General features: G+C 42.5%; 1 protein-coding gene across 1 annotated transcript in view; it reads right to left on the reverse strand.

Annotated features, from left to right (window-relative positions):
• SCN8A (sodium voltage-gated channel alpha subunit 8) overlaps positions 1–12,285 on the reverse strand; it is a 415,106-nt gene extending 402,821 nt beyond the window's left edge. Inside the window, exon 1 of the mRNA XM_029594973.1 lies at positions 12,157–12,285. The gene's annotated coding sequence lies outside the window, so the exon portion shown is untranslated. The remainder of the gene's footprint in view (positions 1–12,156) is intronic.
• Between the last annotated feature and the right edge of the window lie 780 nt (positions 12,286–13,065).

Here is a 13,065-nt window from a genome sequence, read left to right on the forward strand (position 1 = left end):
GACTAAAGCTACTGTTATGCCAGGGACCAAATATGGACTAGCCACTGTCAAGAGACAGGATGCTAGGCACAATAGGTCTGACCCAGCACAGCATTTCTTATGTTCTTAGTTCTCTCTCACATATACTCAGTCACACGCGCACACACACACACACACTTCTCTTCTTGAAGCACAAGCAGCGGCAGCCCTCTCCTCAGCTCCCACAGTCAATAGGACTCCCCTCTTTCTTCGAGCCACAGGAGCTCTCTCTGCGCCTCCTCTCGATCGCATGGGCAGATGTTACAGCCTGCTCCTGCTCATGACTATGATGGCATCTCCTTCTTCCCACCAGTGCAATTCCAAGCAACACCATTTCCTCTTCCAGGCCCATGAGAATAGTAAAAAGGAGATCCCATCATGGCACTGCTTCCAGAACTGTAGTGTTCTAGGTGGCTGCCTAGTGCTTCCATCAGCCCTGGACAGAGGTGGAGTCTTCCTCAATGACTGAACTACAGGAGGAAGCTGATGGATGAGACCTGGATGGCTTCAGTCTGCAACTAAGTGAGCCTCAGCAGGAGATGAAAGATGCTGCTCCAGGAAGATGTGCTGAGGAAGAACCTACCTAACCCAAGGCTCTATCCAATAGGCCCTCTCTCACACCCCTTCTTTTGGATTCTCCTTGGCACCACCTCTGGCATTCCAGTCAGCTGCCTCCTTGCTCCTCAAGGAGCATGAGATCCTCACAGGACACACACAGTCAAAGAATATCATCAAGAGTGGGTTCAGAAAAGGCAAAAAAAAATAAAGCATTTGAGAAAAGATATCAAGCAGTTGTACCAAAATGTCACCAAGGTGTGCAGTGTCCTCATCCAAATATCTGACCTCCTGCAGACATTAGGAAGAGGGGACACATAAATCTGATGTACAACCTCAGCAATATCATGATGCCCAGTATAGGTCCTGCATCCTTCGGAATTATCTTCTATACTGTCACCTGATTCAAAAGGAGTCCTTTTCAACACTTAGATACAGCTGAAAATGCTAAGGCCCCAGAGGTGGATGGGTTGATCTGCAACTCTGCCCTTACGGGGCACAAAGGCCATACCTTTGAGGAAATACTTTCTGCTGCCTTCCCTGGAGGTACCTGCTGGTGGCGTTCCTGCCTCACTTGTGCTGCCCTCCTTAGAATTACTTGCCATGATGGAGACCCTACAATTGCTTGCCATGCCCCTTTCTGATGTGGACCCTGCCTCTCAGAATTCTCATGCTATGCACTGCCACTTTTGCCCTTTGAAACTTATGGTACTTGTTCTCTGTAGCAGTGGCTCCCTACCACAGAAAATGATTATGACTTGTATCTTTTTCTACACCTTATTTGTTGTAAATAATGTACATTTCATTTGTATGACCTTTGCCCCTGGTTTGCCTCTATGATGTACAATAAAAAATACCTATTGTCTGATTTTTTTTTTAGTTTTTGTAGGTGGGAGTCTCAGTAATATTAGATATCCCTCCTCAATCCCATAAACTAGGTTAACATTAGAGCCTTAATTGTTCATAATTTAGCTTGATAACATCAAGCTACAACTTCCCCTGAAAGGCCCAGTAGAGTGAACCAAAGCCTACAAATCCAAGGAGGCCTCTTTTGCAGCAGTGCTTGTTCAAGGCCTCCCCTTCCTGTGTTCCTTACTGTTGCTAGGCTTCTTCCCCTCTTTCTCTCTGCAGCTGCAACAAGAACACAGCAAAAGGCTCTACATTAGTGAAACAAGTAATTCTGTCAGATGTGGGCTTTTCTCCCTTATACAAACTAAATTTAACTACTACTACTAATATTATTATTTCTACAGTGCTACAAAGATGCATGCAGTGCTGTAGGTACACATAAGAGACAGCTTACTCGTTTACATATACAAGACAAACAAATGAAGTGGAATTATTAGGAAACAAAGACGACAAAATGGTGTTATCAAGGCGATCTTATGTCCACTGAAATCTCCCAGATTCAGCAGGGACTAAAATATTTACTTCTCTGCCCTGTAAGTGTCTATATAAGAAAAACAGCCAGTGGGGTGTTGTGGGACTCTAAATCAGTACTTCAAGCTAGCTTACAGTCTCCACAATTGTAAACGTACCTCTAGAAACAAAATGAAGACTACTATACAGAGGAAAACACTGTTTAACCAGCAAATAAAATACACATATTGCCAGTCAAATGGAACCCAGTAATGACATCAAGAATACAATTTCTCACGAGATCTGAAGGAGTATGAGCATTTTAATATCACACATGATAAAAGCCTAGAGGGCAGTTTGTAGGGGACTGGAGATCCCTTTGACACAGTTTGATTTTATCCCATGTAAGACAGAATCCTCTTCTCTTCTTTCATATGTTTTTCAAAGTGGCAACAGACTGGTGGAAAGTAGGCATGAAGTCTGTTGGACAGCTCTGGGAAGATAACAGTACTAGACTTAAATCCTTTCAAGATCTATGGGATGAATATGGGGTAGGGGCAGATGCAGAGTTCTTCTCTACGAGGTTGGTGGAAGAGTTAAGGAACTATGAGGAGGGACACTGGGAGCCCAGGACTCTCTCTCTTTTTGAAGAGGTATTTTATTCAGGAAGATATTCCTAGGAAGGGCATGTCAAAACTTTAGAAGGCACTATTAGACGTCAGATGGAACAAGACCCTCCACTGGCTCTTATATCCTGTTGAACAGAGACTTACAGTTGAATCTGGATGCGGCAGCATTGAAGGGAATTTGGTAATTTGCCCATATCATCTCAATCTGAAGCCATAGGATACAACTGATGATAAATCTTTTACATCAAACCAATACATTAAACCAGATTTCTTCCCATGCCTCAAGGTTATGCTGGCAGGGCTGCTGGCTAGAGGGCTCTTATATGCACATGTGGTGGACCTGTCCAATGGTACAGGATTTCTGGGCAGGGGTTCAGAAGGAGCTATACAGTATAATGGATGTAGAGATCAAATTCACCCCAGGGTTATGTTTGGTCAGCCAATGGGGCATTCAAAGGTTGGGTACTTCAAAAAGGCTCTTAGCAGAACAACTGTTGATTCATGTGGGCACATAACACATAGCTACTCCATGCAAATCCACTCCATTGCTTTCTTTCTGGCGTAAACAAGTGCATGTATGACATGACAAAATCTGGAGTAGTTACTGGATATACTTGGAGAGAGGAGATGTTTAATTTTTCTATATTTACTTTCTTTGCTAATCATTCTTGTTGGGGACCAGGGATGCTTGCCCTTCTGTCCTTTATACCCCAAAACTCAATGGGCATTCTGGGTCTTTGCATTATATTTCTCTGCATCTGTTTCCATAAGAGGGGGAAATGATGTGTAGACCAGAACTGTGAAGGACTTCAAAGGGGCGTGGGATAAACACTGTGGATCCATAAAGCCTAGAGGACGTGAATGAAGAGTGGGTGGCTCGCAGGAATGACGACTACTACCTGGAGATAATACCCTTATTCAATAAACATATACACGGTTAATGCAACGCCAACATTGCTCTAAGAGTCCAACATTGCTCTAAGCTTCAACGGCAAGAGGAAATGTGGAAAAAAGGATTTGCATTCACAAAAAAGCAGGGAGTAGCTTGCTTGTTACAGCGGTTACTACCCCAAACCAAATAAGCCTGATACTTCATTTTCAATGCATATCCAGCATAGCTCTCTGCTTCAACAGCAGGGGAGAAAGACCACTACTTCATGCATATCCAGCATAGCTCTCTGCTTCAACGGCAGGGGAGAAAGACCGCTACTTCAATTTCAATGCATATCCAGCATAACTCTCTGCTTCAAAGGCAGGGGGAATGAAGAAAAGTGGATCTATATACAGACAACAACCAACAAGGACTGAATTACATATTCTGGGTAAACAAATAAGCATGGGTGTAGCTTGCTTATTGTGGCGGTTACTACCCCTAACTAATTAAGCTAGATATTTCACTTAGATGCAGTTCCAACACTTCTCCCTACATTAATGGTGGCGGTGGAAGGGAAATAGAACCAAAAGGTTACTAAGAGCCAAGAATAACAAATAAGTACGAGAAAAAAAAAAGTGCGAAGCTTGCTGGGCAGACTGGATGGGTTGTTTGGTCTTCTTCTGCCGTCATTTCTATGTTTCTATGTATGTATTTCATTTCTACTTTTTGTATCACTATAGAATTGTTGTTATTCATAATAGGGTAGATTATAAAATGTGAGCACACACATGGCCGTGCCAATTTTATTGCATGTGCGCACTGGCGCACGCATGTTATAAAAACCATGGACCACGCGCTTATGTGTGGGCAGCGCGTGCAAGAGGGGGTAAAAATATGCAAATTTGCCCGGCGACGAGATCAGGGTTCCTCCAGTTCCTTCCCAGTACACTCTAATTTAGGAACAGACTGGGAGGGAACTTTCCCCACCCTCTACCCTAACCTTCCTTCCCCTTCCCCTCTCCACCCCACCCTCTAAATCCCTTTTTTTTTTGTTTGGTTTTTTTTTAACCTGTTTTCCATAGAGTTACTTCAGGGCCGACCTGAAGTAACTTGCACATGCTGACAGGCTGCTGGCTCACGATCCCCCAGCACAGTGGCAAATGGCCACTGTACCAGAGGACTTCTGCTCCGCCCCTCCCCGCCCCTGGGACCGCCTCTTGATAGAGGCTCGGCTCTTGTGCGCATAACGGGGGTTATGAGCGCAGCCGGGCCTCTTCTAAAATGCACGCAGCCCGCGCAAGGCCCAGCCGCATGCATAACCCCCGTTTTTTTACGCGAGGGGGGGGGGTTTAAAAATCAGGCCAAATGTGTTTCTGATATGTGGCCCTGTGATCTTGGATAGCCTCTGTTGTATTATATAAAAAGTTAAAAAAAGAAAGAATGCAATTTCCTAATCTGAAAGTCCAAAATGATTCGGAAGCAGAAAGCTTCCAGCCACCACTTACAGGTCTATATTCAGCATGTTTGCCTAGCTAAATTTGGCACTTAACCAGACAAATGCCAGGTTTTTAAAATTTCGCTAATCTGACCACTCCTGACTATATCAGGTGCAATGTGAGAGCATTCTGGGACGGAGCACCATTATCCAGCTAATTTAACCGGATAACCCAATTTTCAGCGTTATCTAGCTAACAGGCCGATACAGAAAAACGTGTGGGAGAGCTGGCAAGCGCCCGCTCTCCCGGCGCGCACACAGGTCACTCTCCTGGGCGCGCGATTCAGAAGGGTGGCCTATGCAAATTAGGGCCTGCGGTAAAAGGAGGCGCTAGGGACACTAGCACGTCCCTAGCGCCTCCTTTTTGACAGGAGCGGCGGCTGTCAGTGGGTTTGACAGCCGACACTCAATTTTGCTGGCGTCTGTTCTCAAACCCACTGACAGCCACAGGTTTGGAAAACGGACGCTGGCGTAATTGAGCTTCCGTCTTCCGACCCGCGGGCCGATTTTAAATTATTATTATTATTTTTTTTACTTTTGGGGCCTCTGACTTAATATGCACTGGAGCGCACTGTACTGTATCGGCCTGTAAGGTAGCTGGATAACTCCTTTCAGCTGTCCTAAAGTTATCTGGCTAACTTTAAGATAACCGTGTATATTCAGTGGTGCACTCATGCCACTAAACTTTATCTACCTTTCCTAGTCAGCCAGCGGCTGAATATAGACCTCTTTCGTCTAGTTAACACAGTTTTCACAGCACTAGACACAGGTACCAAAACTACCCTCCAGGTGGTGAGGTTTTTTTTTTGAGACTTAAATATCACATGACAAATATACCACTTATCACACTTTAATACAGAGTGGGAGACTGAGTAGTCAGCTTATTCGTCTTCATTTTGCATGACCATTAGCACATTTATACAGAATAAACCTTTAAAATGATCTAGCCACTCAACTACGCGGCAGTTCCTATAGGCAGCATTTGGAACTTGGCGCTGGAGCAGGGAGAAGGTAAGCATACGGCCTCCTGCTCTGAAACAGGTGAAGGTGTGGGGAGGGTTGTCAGAATGTTGCATTCAAACATTGGGGATCCTTGGATTCTATTTCTGATCAGGTCTTTGGGGTGGGGGGGAGGGTCGAGCACTGTTCTTGGGGAGTTCTAATATTTTCAATTGGGCTTTGAGGTGAGGGGTTAAGTGCTGGAGGGATACTACAATAAAAGATTGTGCTTCAGGATGAGAGAAGGGTTTTTTTCCCACCCCAAAGAATCTACCCACCTAACTTAAGAAGTCAGACAGGTAGATCCTTGAAGGGTAAAATATCCAGCAAACTGTTCATCAGCAGCCATCCAGCTAAGTTAATTATAGGCTAATTTTCAGCCACAATTTAGTTGGTTAGGATATGGATAAAAATTATACTAAAACTAGCCCATAAATGTTACTGTAGCCAAAATAACCCCATTTATCATGCCCTAAGAGATGCAATACACGGCATTTATCACTTGGTAAATGTCTTAGTGCACTTTAGTACATCTATCCCCAAAAGTCAACTCCTATCGTCAACTGATCCCTAGCAATTGCACACCAAAGAACTCTTTGTAAGCTCTGCAAAAAGGTTTTACTATATTACTATTCTAAGAAACCAGGAGTTGGTAGAATGCAGGCATCTTGAGGGTAAAGTCCAGGTTTGGAAAACAACTGCTAAGAAATTAAACAGTATGTAATACAGTTAACAGCAGTGTATAATATAACTCACTTAAATTCCTGCCCCAACAAGTTTACAATCCAAGAACTGGGAAGTTAAGTAATGTAGGTAGGTCATGTACTGAATAAGTGGTAGTGAAAGGACTCAAACCAGACAGGTTTCACAAGTCCATTAAATAACCACTTTAGGTATAGGCTACACAGCAAGCCACGATGGAACAATGGCCAATACAGTACAGTGGATGAACTAAAAAAAAAAAAAAAAAGTTCACAATCCAATGTGTTTATATTGCACTTTTGTCTCAAGGCTTCATAAAGCTCAGAACTGTGTCTTGTGCCACACATTCTGATATTTTCTCTCATTACTTTATTATAATTTCTAGACATGTAGGTATTGTACATCACCACCACATTATCAGAAAAAAATGTAGGCAGCTCCAACCAGTCCAATACTTTAAATTCACCCAAGCCCCTTCCACATTTGTAAGGTGTATTTGTGATTGGAAGGGGGTCTGAATGCTGGATAACATATTAGCTAAGAATTAAAGCTGAAGATTAGAAGACCTGAAATGCACAACCAGCAGAGGTGGTAGGGGGATAACACTTTTAGTGGCTTTTGGGCATACTTGGGATGGATATGGAAGGCGATGGTGGAAAAGTGTTGAGAGGTCAGATAAAAGACAAAATGGAGGGGTGAGACTGGTGTTGGGTTGCATAACACAATTTACACACATCTTCCCAAAGTGGAAGAATCTTGACTGGGTAGACTGAATGGGCCAATTCGGTCTTGATCTGCTGTCTTCTGTTACGGGCTAGCACTTTGAGATCACACCATACCAAAATGAACATACTGCAGAATTTTACACTGTGATCAACAAGGCCTTTCCTCTATAAAGAATCAGGAGATACTTTAAGACTCCCTCTGCATAGCATTTTGAACTATTTCAGCTTTTTCTGTGAAGTTAGCTAATCAACCCAGAGATTATAATATGATTTTTCATAGCACTTTTGTCCACAATACTTTAGAAACTACTAATAAGCGTCAACAAAACTGTTTACAAGGAATGCAGATAATGGGTTGAGAGGTAGAACAGGACAGAGGAGTTAAAAAAATAAATAAAATAAAAAGCCTAGAAGGAAATAGCTGCAGATCAGATGTGAAACAGTAGTTTGCACCACAGCTGGGGGGAGCAAGGTATAGTCAAGTGCCTCTCATCTTTCTATGTGTGGTAAATTCAATTCGTAGTTAAATTTATAGTAAAAGTGGGAACGGCTCAAAACTGCTAAGCAAAGAATGAATGCATAAGAAACCTCCTTAAACATCTAAAAAGTCTTTAGAGTCAGAGAAAACACCTTCACTATGTCTGGCATGAAAAATAAGGATGGGATATATTCCCATTGGGATCAATGAAATAAAGAACATCCAGTTGTGCAGGAGAAATGTAAAGAAGCTTTCTATTTTTAAATGAGAAAGCATTACACCGTACAAGACAAAAAATGAAGACACCATTCCATTGCAAACATTTCTTCTACAACATTAGGTGGCACAAATAAAGTTGCTTTATCTCAGATTAATTTAAGCTAAGCTTCTTAAACTAAAAAAAAATAGTCTAGATTAATAATACAATTAAGATACATTATCAGTTAATTATTTTTAACCTATACTCTGAAACACAGACCACCTTAATTTCCTTTTAGTTAAAATAGTTCTACTTTAAGCAAAATTTACAGATGAAAGCATTTTGGTATTTGTAAACATCCCCTTAAGTGAGCACTTTCCTGCCCAAGGTTCCATCTCTAACTTTCTATTGAATATATCTTTCTTTTCCCTTTTTATGTTTTAAATTGTCAGGCTGCAGTAAGTACTTATTAGGTTTCTTCTGTTTATAAATTAAAAATATTAAAAAACGGAAGTCAACATATATAAATGATAGGTTCTGAAGTCATTCTACCTACTTATATGAATTGCTATAAAACACACAGAAAAAAGTGCATGCCTATATTGGACACACAGTAACTGACAAAAAAAAAAAAGAGGATGGATTGGCACAAGTTTGAAACTTATGAGTAGTAATGCCAATCATCAAAATCAGGGTTGTAGGTCCTGATGACTGGAACTTCTGCTCACAAGTTTCAAACTTGTGCTAATTCAACTCTTTTTTTTTTTGTCTTACCATGTGTCCAATATATGCACATGCATTTTTCTGTGTAATTACTGTTACGGTGAATCTGCATAGGTACCAAGGTGTTTCTCTGTAGAGAACTAAGAAAATGAATCCCCTTTGCTCCTGAGATTGTCACTTGGCTGCGTACAGAGTACTTTTAATTTGGACAGTCTAAAAAGCCTAAGAAGAATTAAACAAACTTTGATATTTATGTAGCAGAATCGGTGGCAATCATAAAAAAAAATAGTTTGATTAAATTATCTAAAGTGGAGAGTATCTCATATTTACTTACCTCATGCTTTGGTCAGAAATAGATGAACAGCATTTAAAATGCAACTCTTAAGGAGCTGCCTTGGAAAATTTTAATATCAATAGTTGAATAGTTTGTAGGTGGATGTGATTGTCTAGAGAAGGGGGAAAGGAATTAGGAGAGATGAACTTTTTTTTTAAGTAGCTGGGATGCAATACTTGGGAATGGAACTAAAATCACAAAGTATAGCAAGAATCACACAATAGATGTGAAAGATGCATACAAGTGTGAAGCTTGCTGGGCAGACTGGATGGACCGATTGGTCTTCTTCTGCCGTCATTTCTATGTTTCTATGTTTAGACCAGTAGCCAGGGTTAAAGCTTTGACCACTGATGCTACTGCTCACAAGTTTCAAACTTATGTTAATAAAATTCATTAAATTAATGTAGGATCTATCTGTGGAACAGCTTTGTCTGTACAAACATAAGCTTAGTTAAGCTGTATAAGGATTGTTATAATTTGTTTTTACTTAGAACTGTACTGGGTGCAGAGAGTGCCAGGCGGTACTGCTAAAAATTGTATTCTCAAAGTTAAACTAGTTTCAAAGGAAATATCCCCTGATCTTCTGTTTGTCTACAATAGACATCCTCAGTAAACATACATATTTTCATCCATATTTTAAGTATTACTTTCTGCTTGGTCTATATTAATGGAATTCCCCGCAAATCCTTTAAAGATCAATAAGATATCAATTCCAGTTTATGTCCTTATTTTAATGACTGGTTCAGCCACCTCAGCACAGAGGCAATCGATAATGAATGGAAGTCACATGATCCCATGGAGATGTCTGCTTTGCATAAGGCTTTTGGCCTTGCTAATACACTAAACCACATGAAACATGTCATTTCATAGAAATGCACATTTAGAAAGGATAGAATTTAAGCAACTCCATACTAAGAGTCCAAAAAAGTTGAATATCCTCACAAAGTTGTTAAACCTGTTGTCTACATATAGGGTGTCAATACAATGATTTAAGATTGAACAACAAAAATTTCTGCACAGATTAAAACCATGAATCCAATGTCTTTAAGCACTAACCCACTTGGATTTCTATGAACTACCTGGTCATTTTCAATAAAGAATTAAATACTAAGCTACTCCAAATTCCCCGACTTAATGTTTAAAGTATTACATTTCTAGCTTATATACTACAATATATGCTATACTCCAGAAATGTACTTTATTCCTAAGAGTAGCCATGTGTATAGAACTGAAGAGGTTCAGAATGACCTACTATTCATTATTTGAAGGTATCAAAGAAACTAGAGCTGCACAGTACTGAAATAAATCTACCATGTGGGGAAAAAAAGTATTACAACCTTGCACCGTTTTATATTTTTAAAAAATGACACAAATATTTCTGAAATCTAAGGTACATAAAACTTTCCTGCAATAGTCATTTTCAACTTAACTTACTTATGCAGGACTTAATGAGGAAAAGTAAGTAGATGAAGCGTACTATGGGCTTGATTTAGCAAGCTTTTATTTCCCATAGTCACAAAATTAGAGAAAAGCCTTAGTATACCAAGTCCTGTTTTTCTAGACGTTAATGTCGACTAAATACCCCACCTCAAGAACAAAACACATTTGTAATTCAATTATAAAGAAAACAGCAGGCTCATTCACAGCTTCCTGGAATAGGTCGAGGTCGCAGTGCTCATGAGCAGAGCAGGGCCGCAAGCCGCTATTTTCAGGAGCTGTCCTTTCAGCACCACAATTCAGCCAGCTTTAAAACGAACCAGCTCAACTCTACTGTCAGATGGAATTAGCACGGCACAAAATTACAAAGTAGATAAAAAAACGATTACTATAACAATACCACTCGAGTTCGACTACCGACTAATGTATGATGTAACCAGTTAAAAAAAGAAAAGTTCTTAGGACAATTTGGAACCCCGTACCCTTCGCTAGCACGAATTCCACAACTTCCTATTTTTTATATACTGCACTACTTGCATCATCCATTCGAATCCTGGTCTCTTTTGCAGGACCTACCCTGGACATGCCAGCAGCCCCATGAAGAAGCACCATAACCAACTTGACTTTTCCTTTACATTTTGTTTTATGTTTGCATTGTACCCATTAGCAAGCGCGAACAACATAAAAAGACTGGGATACGTTTAGATTTCTCTCTAACGTCTGTTTTTTTTTTTTCATTGCTGAATGCAGGACTACGGGCCACAGGCTCTGGTGGAAAATTGCTGCAGTGAGCAAGAAGCAGGTTGTACGCTGGAATAAAAAGACCCAACATATCCCAACTGCAGAAATACTCATCACACCTTGGACATACTAACATCCAGAAAATATATAAATAAAACAAACAAAACCCCATATACACATACCCCTATGCAACATCATCTACAGGAATTTCCACCGATTGCAATGTACCACACCCGTAAGCTAAAGCCAAACGCTGTGCAGCACCTCCGAACTGTGGCAAAAGTGCCCAGCTCCCCTCTACCAGCACTCAGCACCTTCTCGCCTGAGCAGATGAGAGGATTTCATACCACAGCAAACTCACTGTTCAGGCAGCATTTGCAAAAAAAAAAAAAAAAAGAGGAAGAGAATAAAAGTGCTATTTTATTGAGTTTTTGAATTTTGACTAATAAGCGGATCTCTGCTTCCTCCTATTGCTAAAGGGGAGGGGGAGGCAGATTGGGGGATGTAATAAACGGGCATCATAGGCTGAGGATCAATTGCAGTTGGGGGGCGCTTTTCAGCCCCGTTTGCCATGGTCGGGTGCAGGGAAGGAGTTTAGGGACCGGCGCAAGCTGGATGTGGGATGAGCCAGTCCCTGCGTGCTCCATACCAAACCCGAAGGGCAGAAATGCAAAGCACCCCCATCCCCCTGCCTCCGCGGAGGGTGCCGGCCCGGCCGGAGTTGGCAGGCAGCCCTGCTCCCCGGCGCAGACAAGCCAGCAGCTCGCCGGGAAATGGCTCTGCGGCAAAGCGGTGCAGGGGCAGCGGGTACCGGCAGTGCCGCCCTTCCCTTGTCGCCGACCCGGGCCACGCACGCCGCCCCTCGGCTCCCCTCCCCGCCGCCCTTACCGTGCCGGCACTAGCGCGAAGCCCGGGGGGCGCCGCCGGACTGCAGAGGGGTGGAAGCCGCAGGAGGAACTGCGGTTGTCGCCATCTTGGTGCGCACCCTCCCTTCGCCTCGCCTCCCCGGCGCGTGCCGCTGCCCTGCGTAATTGATGACTCTCAGCAGAATGCCAGGGACCGAGGCAAAAGTGCCGAGCAGTCTTCGACGCCGCGCTCCCTCGCGGCCGCTTCCCTCCACATCCAGGGACCGAAGCAAAAGTGCAGGTGCCGACTCCGAGCGCCTCACTCGTCGACTGCTTCTTTCCTAGACAGCTGCGAACCGTAGCAAAAAAGTGCAGCGCCCTCCTTCCCAGCCCACCCGCCACAACTCTTCACCTACTCTTTGCTGATGTTTTCCTCTAGAGTTAGGGATCAAGGTGAAAATGAGAGCCCTTAACACTCAACGCCACATCTGCAGCTGCTTCTTTTGCTTTCCTACAGCGATCCTGGAAAAAGTTCAAACTTACCAATTCCTTGCTTATTAACGACACACCTCACCCCCCCGGCCGAGCTAAAAACAGAAGCTAATGTAATGTAAAGGATCAAGACCCGCCAAACTACACCCAGATACTGCTGCTTCCCTTCAAAGCTAGGGACTATGGCAAAAAACCCAAGGCCTCCAAATCATCATCACTCTTTCATTCATTAAATCATGATGCCCTCAGATCTAGGGGCTGTGGTTAAAATGTTAGTCAATGCCTCACTCACTCAGTCACTGTTGCTAGCTGTCAGAGCTAGGGACTATGGCAAAAGTGTAGGACTGGCTCTAGGGCAAATGACGCCTTTGGGTGAAAATCGTCAATAGGGTCTCCCCCCACCTCCCTAAAAAAAAATGATCCTCAATCCTCAGTCCTTAGCGTGTGTTAGTCGGGGCAG

The sequence above is a fragment of the Rhinatrema bivittatum genome, chromosome 3 (assembly GCF_901001135.1).
Source record: "Rhinatrema bivittatum chromosome 3, aRhiBiv1.1, whole genome shotgun sequence".
Lineage (NCBI taxonomy): Eukaryota > Metazoa > Chordata > Amphibia > Gymnophiona > Rhinatrematidae > Rhinatrema > Rhinatrema bivittatum.